The sequence below is a fragment of the Bos javanicus genome, chromosome 3, assembly GCF_032452875.1.
Source record: "Bos javanicus breed banteng chromosome 3, ARS-OSU_banteng_1.0, whole genome shotgun sequence".
Classification (NCBI taxonomy): Eukaryota; Metazoa; Chordata; class Mammalia; order Artiodactyla; family Bovidae; genus Bos; species Bos javanicus.
Window position 1 is genome coordinate 101,151,656 of NC_083870.1, and position 13,633 is coordinate 101,165,288.

General features: G+C 39.3%; 1 protein-coding gene and 1 pseudogene across 1 annotated transcript in view; both read left to right on the forward strand.

Annotated features, from left to right (window-relative positions):
• Nucleotides 1-13,633, forward strand: part of ZSWIM5 (zinc finger SWIM-type containing 5) — a 161,120-nt gene that overhangs the window by 49,257 nt on the left and 98,230 nt on the right. The window lies entirely within an intron of this gene.
• Nucleotides 3,480-10,012, forward strand: LOC133245156 (small ribosomal subunit protein uS8-like; annotated as a pseudogene).

The following is a 13,633-nucleotide window of genomic DNA, read 5'->3' on the forward strand; positions in this document are numbered from 1 at the left end:
TTTTTGGTTTATAAATATCACCTTAAATGCAGAGTGTCAAGAAGCTTAAATAACTATGTATTATGATGGTTAGCCACATATATGTTACATATTCTTTAAAGTATGGCTCTGCCTACTTTTCCATTGTTACACTGGCTTTCTTTTGCTTCCTTGAGCTAGATATGTATTGATCTTTAAATACCGAAGGGCTGGGATCATATACCAATGTTTATTCAGGGCCTGACGCATGGTTAGGTACCAATAAATATTAGTTAAGTAAATACAGATTATTATGTGCCAAGGTAGAGATGGATATGTTCATTATCTTAATTGTGATGATGGTTTCACGTATGTTTGTTAAAACTTACGTAAAACTTAATCAAAACATAACCTATTGTATACTTTAAATACATGTAATTTGTTACATATAATTTTTTCTTAACAAAGCTGCTAAACAAGCAGCTATGTTCTGTTTTAGGGTCTTGGCACAGTCTTTTTATCTGGAATCTTCATTTGCTCTAATTTGCTCACCTGGTGGTAGTGGTGTGCTCAGTTGTGTCCAACTCTTTGCGACCCTATGGACCGTAGCCCACCAGGCTCCTCTGTCCATGGGGTTCTCCAGGCAAGAATACTGGAGTGGGTTGCCATTTTCTCCTCCAAATTTGCTCACCTGATTCCTACCTTTTCTTTAGTCTTTGCTTAAATATATTTCTTCAGGTTCTAGCTTGGAATCCTCATTCATATCCCACTAGATTAGTTCTCCCTTTTACATATCCTGTCCTTCAGAGCATTTCTTATAATTATGAATAATTATGAGGTATTTGTTTAATGTCATCTTTCCCCCAAACTGTAAGCTTCCTCAGGATTGGGACCATGCCTTTTTTGTTCACTAATGAATCCTAGGGATGTATTATAGGTGCTCCACTCCAGTGTTCTTGCCTGGAGAATCCCAGGGACTGGGGAGCCTGGTGGGCTGCCGTCTATGGGGTTGCACAGAGTCGGACACGACTAAAGTGACTTAGCAGCAGCAGCAGCAGCAGCAAATATTTGTTGACTGAATTAACAAGTATCTATCCATTTATTCTGCACATATTCATTGAGCTCTACCAGTAACCAGGGACTATTCTAGGTTCTGGAGTTACAGCGATAAACAAAACAGACAAAAAAAAATCTCTGTACTCACAGAACTTATATTTAAGAGTCAGAATACAGACAGTTAAATAGCAGGTGGTAGCAAGTGCTGTGCAGAAAAATAAAGCAGGGAAGGGGAATAAGTGGTGCTGAGGCATATGGAGAATTGTCTCATTGCCCATGGAGACAGGGATTACTATCTGGGCATTGAGGAATGACCTACAAGCTCTGGACTTCTTGAAGTGGTGAGGCATAAAGGGCATTGTGTGATTAGTCCTGAAGGTCTCATGGCAATTAGTTGAAGCTGTGAATGTTGAGCAATAGGAGGATCAGGAGTCTTGCTAGGATCACGCACAATCCGTGGTTCTTTCTGTTTATCCTGCGAATAGTGATGGGGAAGTTTAGGTGTTTTATCTAGAGTACATAGAGTGCTGGATGTTTTCCTTAATTGCTCTTAATAGATTTTTTAAAATATTTATTTATTTATTTGGTGGCACCGGGTCTTAGTTGTGACATGAGGGATCTTTAGGTGCAGCATTTGAACCATTAGTTGCAGCATGTGGGATCTAGTTCCTGATGAGGGATCAAACCTTGACCCCTGCATTGGGAGCTTGAAATCTTAGCCCCTGGATCACCAGGGAAGTTCTGCTACTGACAGATTTGTAAAATACTAACCACCAGTGAAAATGCAAAAGGCAAAATGGTTGTCTGAGGAGGCCTTACAAATAGCTATGAAAAGAAGAGAAGAGAAAGGCAAAGGAGAAAAGGAAAGATATACCCATTTGAATGCAGAGTTCCAGAGAATAGCGAGGAGAGATAAGAAAGCCTTCCTCAATGATCAATGCAAAGAAATAGAGGAAAACAATAGAATGGGAAAGACTAGCGATCTCTTCAAAAAAATTAGAGATACCAAGAGAAATTTTCATGCAAAGTTGGGCACAATAAAGGACAGAAATGGCACGGACCCAACAGAAGCAGAAGATATTAAGAAGAGGTGGCAAGAATACACAGAAGAACTATACAAAAAAGATCTTCATGACCCAGATAACCACGATGGCGTGATCACTCACCTAGAGCCAGACATCCTGGAATGCAAAGTCAAGTGGGCCTTAGATAGCATCACTATGAACAAAGCTAGTGGAGGTGATGGAATTCCAGGTGAGCTATTTCAAATCCTAAAATATGATACTGTGAAAGTGCTGCACTCAATATGCCAGCAAATTTGGAAAACTCAGCAGTGGCCACAGGACTGCAAAAGGTCAGTTTTCATTCCAGTCCCAAAGAAAGGCAATGTCAAATAATACTCAAACTCCTGCACAATTGCACTCATCTCGCACGCTAGTAAGATAATGCTCAAAATTCTCCAAGCCAAGCTTCAATAGTACGTGAACCGAGAACTTCCAGATATTCCAGCTGGATTTAGAAAAGGCAGAGGAACCAGAGAACAAATTGCCAACATCCCCTGGATCATCGAAAAAGCAAGAGAGTTCCAGAAAAACATCTACTTCTGCTTTTTTGACTATGCCAAAGCCTTTGACTGTGTGGATCACAACAAACTGTGGAAAATTCTGAAAGAGATGATAATACCAGATCACCTGACCTGCCTCCTGAAAAATCTGTATGCGGGTCAAGAAGCAACAGTTAGAACTGGACATGGAACAACAGACTGGTTCCAAATCAGAAAAGAAGTAAGTCAAGGCTGTACACAAGCTGGAATCAAGATTGCCGGGAGAAATATCAATAACCTCAGATATGCAGCTGACACCACACTTGTGGCAGAAAGTGAAGAAGAACTAAGGAACCTCTTGATGAAAATGAAAGAGGAGAATGAAAAAGCTGGCTTAAAACTCAACATTCAGAAAACTAAGATCATGGCATCTGGTCTCATCACTTCATGGCAAATAGATGGGGAAACAGTGAAAACAGTGACAGACTTTATTTTTGGGGGCTCCAAAATCACTGCACATGGTGACTGCAGCCATGAAATTAAAGGGTGCTTGCTCCTTGGAAGAAAAGTTATGACCAACCTAGACAGCATATTAAAAAGCAGAGACATTACTTTGCCAACAAAGGTCCGTCTAGTCAAGGCTATGGTTTTTCCTGTGGTCATGTATGGATGTGAGAGTTGGACTATGAAGAAGTCTGAGCACCGAAGAATTGATGCTTTTGAAGTGTGGTGTTGGAGAAGACTCTTGAGAGTCCCTTGGACTGCAAGGAGATCCAAACAGTCCATTCTAAAGGAGATCAGTCCTGGGATTTCTTTGGAAGGACTGATGCTAAAGCTGAAATTCTAATACTTTGGCCACCTCATGTGAAGAGTTGACTCATTTGAAAAGACCCTGATGCTGGGAAGGATTGAAAGTGGGAGGAGAAGGGGACGACAGAGTATGAGATGGTTGGATGGCATCACCGACTCAATGGACATGAGTTTGGGTAAACTCTGGGGGTTGGTGATGGACAGGGAGGCCTGGCATGCTGCAGTCCATGGGGTTGCAAAGAGTTGGACACGACTGAGTGACTGAACTGAACTTACAGTCACCAAGATTCCTCTGGGATTAGAAGTAGGAATCAGGGTTTGTTCATTCTAAATAGAAGGTGTATCTTTGAAGCTTTCAGACAATACAGTGGAAAGGGAAATGCTTGTACTCAGCTATTACATGGCAAAGGGTGTGTGCATGCATGCATGTGTATATGCTCAATTGTGTCCAACTCTTTGCAGACTGTAGCCTGCCAGGCTCCGCTATCTATGTAATTTTTCAGGCAAGAATACTGGAGTGGGTTGCCATTTCCTCTTCAAGGGGATCTTCTCGGGTTTGAAGTTGTGTCTCTTGGATCTCCTGGATTGGGAGGCAGATTCTTTACCAACTGTGCCACCTTGGAAGCCTGAGAACGGGTGATATTCTGCTGAATATAGCATATAAGGACTTGGGTTGCCTTAAATTTAAATTAGAGAATAAGAGACTGCATTTTCACTTTGGGTTTTATAATGCAGATCACACCAGCTGTAATAACATATGTAAAGATTTAGTAGAGTCTGGCTCACTGCAAGTAATCAATAAATATGGTTGTTATTATTTTAGAGACAGAAACAAAGGTGTTTGTTTGGATGCCTCTCTTCCACCCCAAACTCAATGTGTGTGTGTAGCCAGTTATTTCCCACAAACTCAGATATTTCTCCTAATTTCCCTGTTGTGATCATTCTCTCCGATATGTGACCTTTTGTGTCTGGTTTCTTTCTCTTAACGTTTTCAAGGTTCATCCCAGTTGTAGCATTCTGTCTTTTTATGGCTGAATAATATTATGTTGGGCATCCCTAGTAACTCAGTTGGTAAAGAATCTGTCTGCAATGCAGGAGATTCCTGGGTCAGAAAGATCTGCTGGAGAAGGGATAGGCTACCCATTCCAGTATTCTTGGGGTTCCCTGGTGTCTCAACTGGTAAAGAATCCGTCTGCAATGCAGGAGACCTGGCTTCAGTCCTTGGGTTGGGAAGATCCCCTGGAGAAGGGAACAGCTACCCACTCCAGTATTCTGGCCTGGAGAATTCCACGAACTGTACATTCCATGGGGTCACAAAGAGTTGGTGGTGTTTTCGCTTTGGCTCCATCTCTTCATTCTTTCTGGAGTTATTTCTCCACCCTTCTCCAGTAGTGTATTTGAAAATTCTTAAAGAGATGGGAATACCAGACCATCTTACCTGCCTTCTGAGAAATCTGTATGCAGGTCAAGAAGCAACAGTTAGAACTGGACATGGAACAACAGACTGGTTCCAAATTGAGAAAGGAGTATGTCAAGACTATATATTGTCACCTTGCTTATTTAACTTCTATGCAGAGTACATCATGCAAAAAGCCAGGATGGATGAAGCACAAGCTGGAATCAAGATTGCTGGGAGAAATATCTATAACCTCACATATGCAGATAACACCACCCTTATGGCAGAAAGCAAAGAGGAACTGAAGAATCTCTTGATGAAAGTGAAAGAGGAGAGTGAAAAAGCTGGCTTAGCTCTTTCTGCCATCTTTCCGTGCTGAATGGTGCACATGAATGTCCTGGCTGATGCTCTCAAGAGTATCAAGAATGCTGAAAAGAGAGGCAAATGCCAGGTCCTTATTACGCTGTGCTCCAAAATCATCATTGGGTTTCTAACTGATGATGAATCATGGATACATTAGCGAATTTGAAATCATTGATGATCACAGAGCTGGGAATATTGTTGTGAACCTCACAGGCAGGCTAAATAAGTGTGGAGTGATCAGCCCCATATTTGATGTACAACTCAAAGATCTAGAAAAATGGCAGAATAACCTGCTCCCATCCTATCAGTTTGATTTCATTGTACTGACAACCTCAGCTGGCATCATGGACAATGAAGAAGCAAGATGAAAACATGCAGGAGGGAAAATCTTTGGATTCTTTTTCTAGGGATGTAATACATACAAATAAAATGCCTCAGAAGGGGGAAAGGAAAAAACCTGGCTTAAAACTCACCATTCAGAAAACTAATATCATGGCATCTGGTCCCATCACTTCATGGCAAATAGATGGGGTGACATTGGAAACAGTGACCAGCTTTATTTTCTTGGGCTCCAAAATCACTGCAGCCATGAAATTAAAAGATGCTTGCTCCTTGGAAGAAAAGCTATGACCAACCTAGACAGTATATTAAAAAGCAGAGGTGTTACTTTGCCGATACAGGTCCATCTAGTCAAAGCTATGGTTTTTCCAGTAGTCATGTATGGATGTGAGAATTAGGCCATAAGGAAAGCTGAGCACTGAAGAATTGATGTTTTTGAACTGTAGTGTTGGAGAAGACCCTTGAGAGTCCCTTGGACTGCAAGGAGATCTAACCAGTCCATCCTAAAGGAAGTCAGTCCAGAATATTCATTAGAAGGACTGATCCTGAATCTGAAGCTCCAACACTTTGGCCACCTGATATGAAGAACTGACACAATTCAGCGACTGAACAACAACTATTAAAAACACAATAATCTATAAGAACTTACTGAAAGCTAATACTACTTTATTAGGCTTAATGATAAAAGTCATCAACTGAATATACAATTTAGCTTAAATCTTTATGGAACGACCATACAAGGTATACATAAACACTCTACTATTGTTAAATTTATGATTTATTGGTGAAAGTAATTGTACATATTGGCACATACTACACAGCAATATCTATATGAGATTGATCATATAGCCTTTTAAAACCTTCCTAACAGAGTATATTAAGGTAACCAAATTAAATCAAGACTTTAAGAATGAAAGAACATAAAAAACAGTATTGTACAAATTAAGTCTTACTTTCATTTATTTATAACAAGTGCATCATCCAGGGCACTCACATGAGAGTACAGAAAATAGAGTTAAATATTTGTTTATATTGAAAAATGACATGTATCTTTGTAATAAATGTTTCAAATTTATAACATTCTTTACAAATCAGTATTTTGTTCACTTTCCCACATAAATCATGTTAAAGCACAAATTGATATAATAACTTTTAGGCTATCATAGAAAAGCTACCATAAAGAAGATATATAAATGACCAATAAGCTCATAAAAAGATGTTTAACATCATCAACCATTAATAAAATGTAGATCAAAACCACAGTGAAATACCACTTCATACCACTATGATGATTATAATCAAAACAATGGATGATAACAAGTGCTGAGAGGACCTGATAAAATAGGAACCCCTGTACATTGTTGGAAATATAAAATGTTAGAGCAGCTATAGAAAACAATTTGGCAGTTCCCTAAAAGTTGAAAACAAAATTACCATATGAACCAGCAATTCCACTCCTCAGCATACACCCAAGAGAAATGAAAATATATGTCTACCCAGAGACTTGTACAAAAATGTTTATATATCAGTATTATTCATAATGGCTGAAAGGTGGAAACAACTCAATGTCCACCAACTAATTAATAAATTGTGGTGTATCAATACAATATAATATTCAGTTCAGTTCAGTTGCTCAGTTCAGTTCAGTTTCTCAGTCATGTCTGACTCTTTGTGACCCCATGAATCGCAGCACGCCAGGCCTCCCTGTCCATCACCATCTTCCGGAGTTCACTCAAACTCATGTCCATCGAGTCGGTGATGCCATCCAGCCATCTCATCCTCTGTCGTCCCCTTTTCCTCCTGCCCCCAATCCCTCCCAGCATCAGGGTCTTTTCCGATGAGTCAACTCTTCGCATGAGGTGGCCAAAGTACTGAGTTTCAGCTTTAGCATCATTCCTTCCAAAGAACACCCAGGACTCAGTTGCGTCCAATTCTTTGCGACCCCATGGACTGCAGCACGCCAGGCCTCCCTGTCTATCACCAACTCCCTGGGCTTGCTCAAACTCATGTGTATCGAGTCAGTGATGCTATCCAACCATTTTATCCTCTGTCTTCCCCTTCTCCTCCTGCCTTCAGTCTTTCCCAGCATCAGAGTCTTTTCCAGTGAATTATGTATTTTGTTATGTATTTTAACAGTTACATATTTTGAAGAGTTTGTTTTCTTTTGTCACTCCCCTAAGCATCTGTGACCTTGAAGTATGTCGATATAAATTGAAGGGAGGAAAAAAATTAGTATAAATATTATAAGACAAGTACTACAGATATTATAAGGAAAATTGTCTATTTGGTGTATTATAAAAGGTTTCCTTATCTACCTTTGAGAAAGGGTCTGCTGAATATCACCTATCCAAGGGAGGCTATCACTGTATATCGCTTTGTCTGCTTCCTTTTAGAAAAACCTCATGATGCTCTAGGATATGCAGTTAGCAAAGCTTTGGGTCTCACAAAAGCCTGAATACGTCTTTGATTGGTTATATATTAAAGGAAATAGCCCACAGCATGGTGCCAGACAAGTGTAGAGCCCAACCAATTTGATCCTTAAGCAGGGAGAAGAATTCTATTCATCATTAAGAGGTTAGATCATAAAATGTTGTAATTATTTCAGCCTCAATTGGTTTAAAGCTGTTGTTTTTTTTTTTTCCAGTAAAACTTCTCTTCAAATTTTGAGGCAAGAAGACAGTTTTCATTTTGATGACCTTTTGCATTGTGTCTTTCTTCAAGTCCTCCCACCCTGCCCTGTGGCCTACTCTGTTTGCTATTCAAATCTGAATCATAATGTGCATCTGCAGGGATCGGAATCATGTGACTGACTGAAGTGTCTCTTGTCATTTATTAACATTCTTTGAATATCTAATTTTGACATATTATTTGGCTGTGTCATGAAGAAATTTGCTCCTGCTCTTGACTGTTTCAGAGGTGGGTGCATATGAAAAATTATTATTTTTTTCTCTTTCATCTCTACACAGTTATTTTTGTTTTTGTTTTTTAGTTACAAAATGGAACAAAGAATGACAGCCACATTGGGCCTTGACAGGGATCCTTTTACTTGAAGGGCCACTCCTATAATGAATGATTTTTATTCAAGTGAATATTCATATATTTCTCTGACTCTAATTTGTATGAAATGACAGCCTGCAGACCATTTTATTTGATTACAGTCCTTTCACCTTCATTATCTTTTATGTCTATTTAAACTCTGGACTTGCCATATCCATCTTGACCCTCCCCCACATCTCTCTGTTTGTATTTTCTTTCATTGCAATTTTCCTCTTTTCTCTTCTGTGGGCATTCACAGATTGTTTTTGGAGTTCATTAAAAAGGGAGTGTGTTGTCTGGGTAGAAAATTACATTTGCATGCTTGAGAGAGGCCTAAGGGTTTTTGTGGGGTTTGGCAAGGATCCTGGCTTTTTTTTCCTTTTTGGAGGGAAGAATGAGGAAAGGGGGTAATAATAAGGGATTTTTGGAAAGGAGAAAAGTAAGAGTTGTTTAGGTGATTTCTTTCCTCATTTTTCCCTTCCCATAGTATATGCATCTAGCTGATTTTCATTTTTTTTTTGCATGTATAAACCACTTGACTAACAATGGGAGAGATTAGAGACTTTTCTTAGAACTATTTTTGAATGCACAGTAGAATTCTGCAAAGCAGAAACCTCTCTTATGGTGATAATTGTACATTTTCTAGTGAACATGGCAAGTTGCAGTATGTATACATATACATTTTTCTCCCTTGTGGTAACTGGAGGGGGTTTTATATGGGAAAATTGTTTCTTAAATTAATATGACATTTCATTTAAACTGGAATCTACGTAGAATTCTAGTTATGTTTTGAATTAGGATTCCACACTTTCAAAATTTAAGTTTTGAGGTATAATATTTAGCCCTTTTTGAAGGTGATAATGTTTTTCCTTTTTTATTAAAAGTGATATCATTTGTTATTTAGAACTTGTCATTTGTGCCCATTGGGACATTAGGGAAACCGTGGAACATTTATAATAAAAGTATATTTTTTAGCAGTGATAACTCAGAAGAATTTGGCTAAGTTCAGAGTTAATACAAAAAATGTGGGTTGCAGGCATAGGACCAAGGGTCATATGGGTCAGGATTGATCAGGAAAATCAGGGAGTTATTTTGTGCTGTGTTGGATATTCATAGGAAAATAAGTTGATTTATTATAGAGTACCCATAGAGTTGAATCTTTAAAAAAAAAAAAAGTCTAACTGACTTATTATGTACTATAAATCCATTCAGCAGATATTTTTAATTGAATACTGACTCTGTTCATAGGGACTAGGACTAAAAAAATGAGTAAGATATAATAGTTATCCTCAAGGAACTTGTAATCACCATGACTATGTACATTTGCATCTGTATTTGTATGTTGTCTGTAAGATCTAGAAACATAGATACTTTTATTTTATACTTATATATATTTTTTAAGATCTAAGTACAAAGGAATTATACTCCAATTAAAAAAGATCCAAGAAGTCCTTGATGAAAGGTATATTTTTCTGTTTTCAGACTTTATGTTTACCATATGGAATGTGTGTGTGTGTGTGTGTGTAAACAATTAGTTACAGTGTAAGTGCTGAAAAAAAGCTGTATGCAAAATAATTTGGACCACATCCTCTTTTCATTCTCTACTGGATATTCACATTAGCCTATAAGGACTTCCCCGGTGGCTCAGCGATTAAGAACCTGCCTGCGATGCAGGAGACACAGAAGAAGGGAGTTCTGTCCCTGGGTCAGGAAGATCCCTTGGAGGAGGGCATGGCAACCCACTCTGGTATTCTTGCTGGGAAAATTGCATGGACAGAGGAGCCTGGTGGGCTACAGTCCATGGGGTCACACAGAGTCAGACACAAATGAAGCAACTGAGCACACACACATCAGCATATAAACATACTTTTATTTCTTGATTCTTAAAAAAATTATCTTCTCTTAACTCTGCTAACTTCTGTCAGCTATTGTCCTATTTCTTTCCCATGCTCTGTACTTGTTAACTCTAATTTCCCTCCTCCCATTTTTTTCTTAAACCCATTTTAGCCAGTGTTGACCATCTTATTCCAATTGTATTCTCATCAGAGTCACTGATGACCTCTACATTACTAGTTGTCATTTCTTAGTCCTTGTCTAACTTGATTATCAGTAATATTTGATATAGATTACGCCCTCATCTTTGACTGATATTCTTCACAAGGTTTCCAAGATACTCTGCTCTCTTAGTTGAAATTTCTCCTTTGATGTTCAGTTGCTCTTCTCTCTTCTTCCTCTCTTTTGTCCCTCAACTTTGAAAAGTGTTTTTTTAAAAATCACACTGTAAAAAACCAAACTATTCTTTTCTTTTGATGTGTACAGTTCTATGAATTTTAACACATGTATCAGTTCAGTTTAGTCACTCAGTTGTGTCCAACTCTTTGCAACTCCATGGACTACAGCACGCCAGGCTTCCCTGTCCGTAACCAACTCCTGGAACTTACTTCCATTGAGTTGGTGATGCCATCCAACCATCTCATCTTCTGTTGTCCCCTTCTCCTGCCTTCCGTCTTTCCCAGCAGCAGGGTCTTTCCTGATGTAGAGTCAGTTCTTCATATCAGGTCGCCAATGTATTGGAGTTTCAGCTTCAGCATCAGTCCTTCCAATAAATATTCAGAGCTGATTTTTTAAGGATTGACTGGTTTGATCTCCCTGCAGTCCAAGGGACTCTCAAGAGTCTTCTCCAACACTGCAGTTCAAAGCATCAATTCTTCAGCACTCAGTTTTCTCTATAGTCCAACTCTAACATCCATACATGACTACTGGAAAAACCATAGCTTTGACTAGATGGACCTTTGTTGGCAAAGTAATGTTTCTGCTTTTTGATGCACTGTCTAGGTTTGTCACAGATTTTCTTCCAAGGGGCAAGTATAGATGTATACACCTGTATAGATTTGTGTAATCAGTACCATAATCAGGATACAGAACAATTCTATCACCCTGAAAATCTTCCTCACGTCGTCTCTTTATAGTCAGACCTTTATCGCTTGGAAACCTTTGCTGTCCTCCATCATTATAATTTCATCTTTTACAGAATGTCATATGAATGGAACTATACAGTATGTAACTTTTCTAGACTGGTTTCTTTTACTCAGCATAATACCTTTGCTATTCCTCTAAATTGTTGCATGTATCTTTTGTTTCTTCCTTCTTATTGCTGAGTAATATCCTTTGTATGGAAGTACCACAAATTGTTTATCCATTCACCTGGTGTAAAGGACTTTTGAATTGTTTTCCAGTTTGAGTTGTTTTGGGCAACTATGAACAGAACTGCTATAAACACTGATAATCAGGTTTTGTATAACAAAAGTTTTCATTCTCCAGGGAGAAATCCCAGGAGAGGGATTTCTGGGTTTATAAGAAACAAAAAAGATCTTCACGACCCAGATAATCACGATGGTGTGATCACTAACCTAGAGTCAGACATCCTGGAATGTGAAGTCAAGTGGGCCTTAGAAAGTATCACTACGAACAAAGCTAATGGAGGTGATGGAATTCCAGTTGAGCTATTTCAAATCCTGGAAGATGATGCTCTGAAAGTGCTACACTCAATATGCCAGCACATTTGGAAAACTCAGCAGTGGCCACAGGACTGGAAAAGGTCAGTTTTCATTCCAATCCCAAAGAAAGGCAATGCCAAAGAATGCTCAAACTACCGCACAATTGCACTCATCTCACACACTAGTAAACTAATGCTCAAAATTCTCCAAGCCAGGCTTCAGCAATATGTGAACCGTGAACTTCCAGATGTTCAAGCTGGTTTTAGAAAAGGCAGAGGAACCAGAGATCAAATTGCCAATGTCCGCTGGATCATGGAAAAAGCAAGAGAGTTCCAGAAAAACATCTATTTCTGCTTTATTGACTATGCCAAAGCCTTTGACTGTGTGGATCACAATAAACTGTGGAAAATTCTGAAAGAGATGGGAATACCAGACCACCTGACCTGCCTCTTGAGAAACCTGTATGCAGGTCAGGAAGCAACAGTTAGAACTGGACATGGAACAACAGACTGGTTCCAAATAGGAAAAGGAGTACATCAAGGCTGTATATTGTCACCCTGCTTATTTAACGTCTATGCAGAGTACATCCTGAGAAACGCTGGGCTGGAAGAAGCACAAGCTGGAATCAAGATTGCCTAGAGAAATATCAATAACCTCAGATATGCAGATGACACTACCCTTATGGCAGAAAGTGAAGAGGAACTAAAAAGCCTCTTGATGAAAGTGAAAGAGGAGAGTGAAAAAGTTGACTTAGAGCTCAACATTCAGAAAACGAAGATCATGGCATTTGGTCCCATCACTTCATGGGAAATAGATGGGGAAACAGTGGAAACAGTGTCAGACTATTTTTCTGGGCTCCAGATTTTGAGCTCCAAAATCACTGCAGATGGTAATTGCAGCCATGAAATTAAAAGATGCTTGGAAGGAAAGTTATGACCAACCTAGATAGCATACTCAAAAGCAGAGACATTACTTTGCCAACAAAGGTCCATCTAGTCAAGGCTATGGTTTTTCCAGTGGTCATGTATGGACGTGAGAGTTGGACTGTGAAGAAAGCTGAGTGCCTAAGAATTGATGCTTTTGAACTATGGTGTTGGAGAAGACTCTTGAGAGTCCCTTGGACTGCAAGGAGATCCAACCAGTCCATTCTAAAAGAGACCAGTCCTGGGTGTTCATTGGAAGAACTGATTCTAAAGCTGAAACTCAGTACTTTGGCCACCTCATGCGAAGAGTGGACCCATTGGAAAAGACTCTGATGCTGGGAGGGATTGGGGGCAGGAGGAGAAGGGGATGACAGAGGATGAGATGGCTGGATGGCATCACCGACTCGATGGATGTGAGTCTGAGTGAACTCCAGGAGTTGGTGATGGACAGGGAGGCCTGGCATGCTCCTATTCATGGGGTCGCAAAGAGTCAGACATGACTGAGTGACTGAACTGAACTGAAGAAACTGCCATGTGCTCTTCCAGGATGCCTGTACCATTTTGCATTCCTGCCTTCAGTGAATGAATGTCCCACTCTGCATGCTCACCAACACTTAGTACTGTCAATTTTAAAATTTTTTCTTGTTTTGTTTTTGTTTGTTGTTTTATCTTGTCATTATTTTGATTTTCTCCATTCTCATAAATATATATC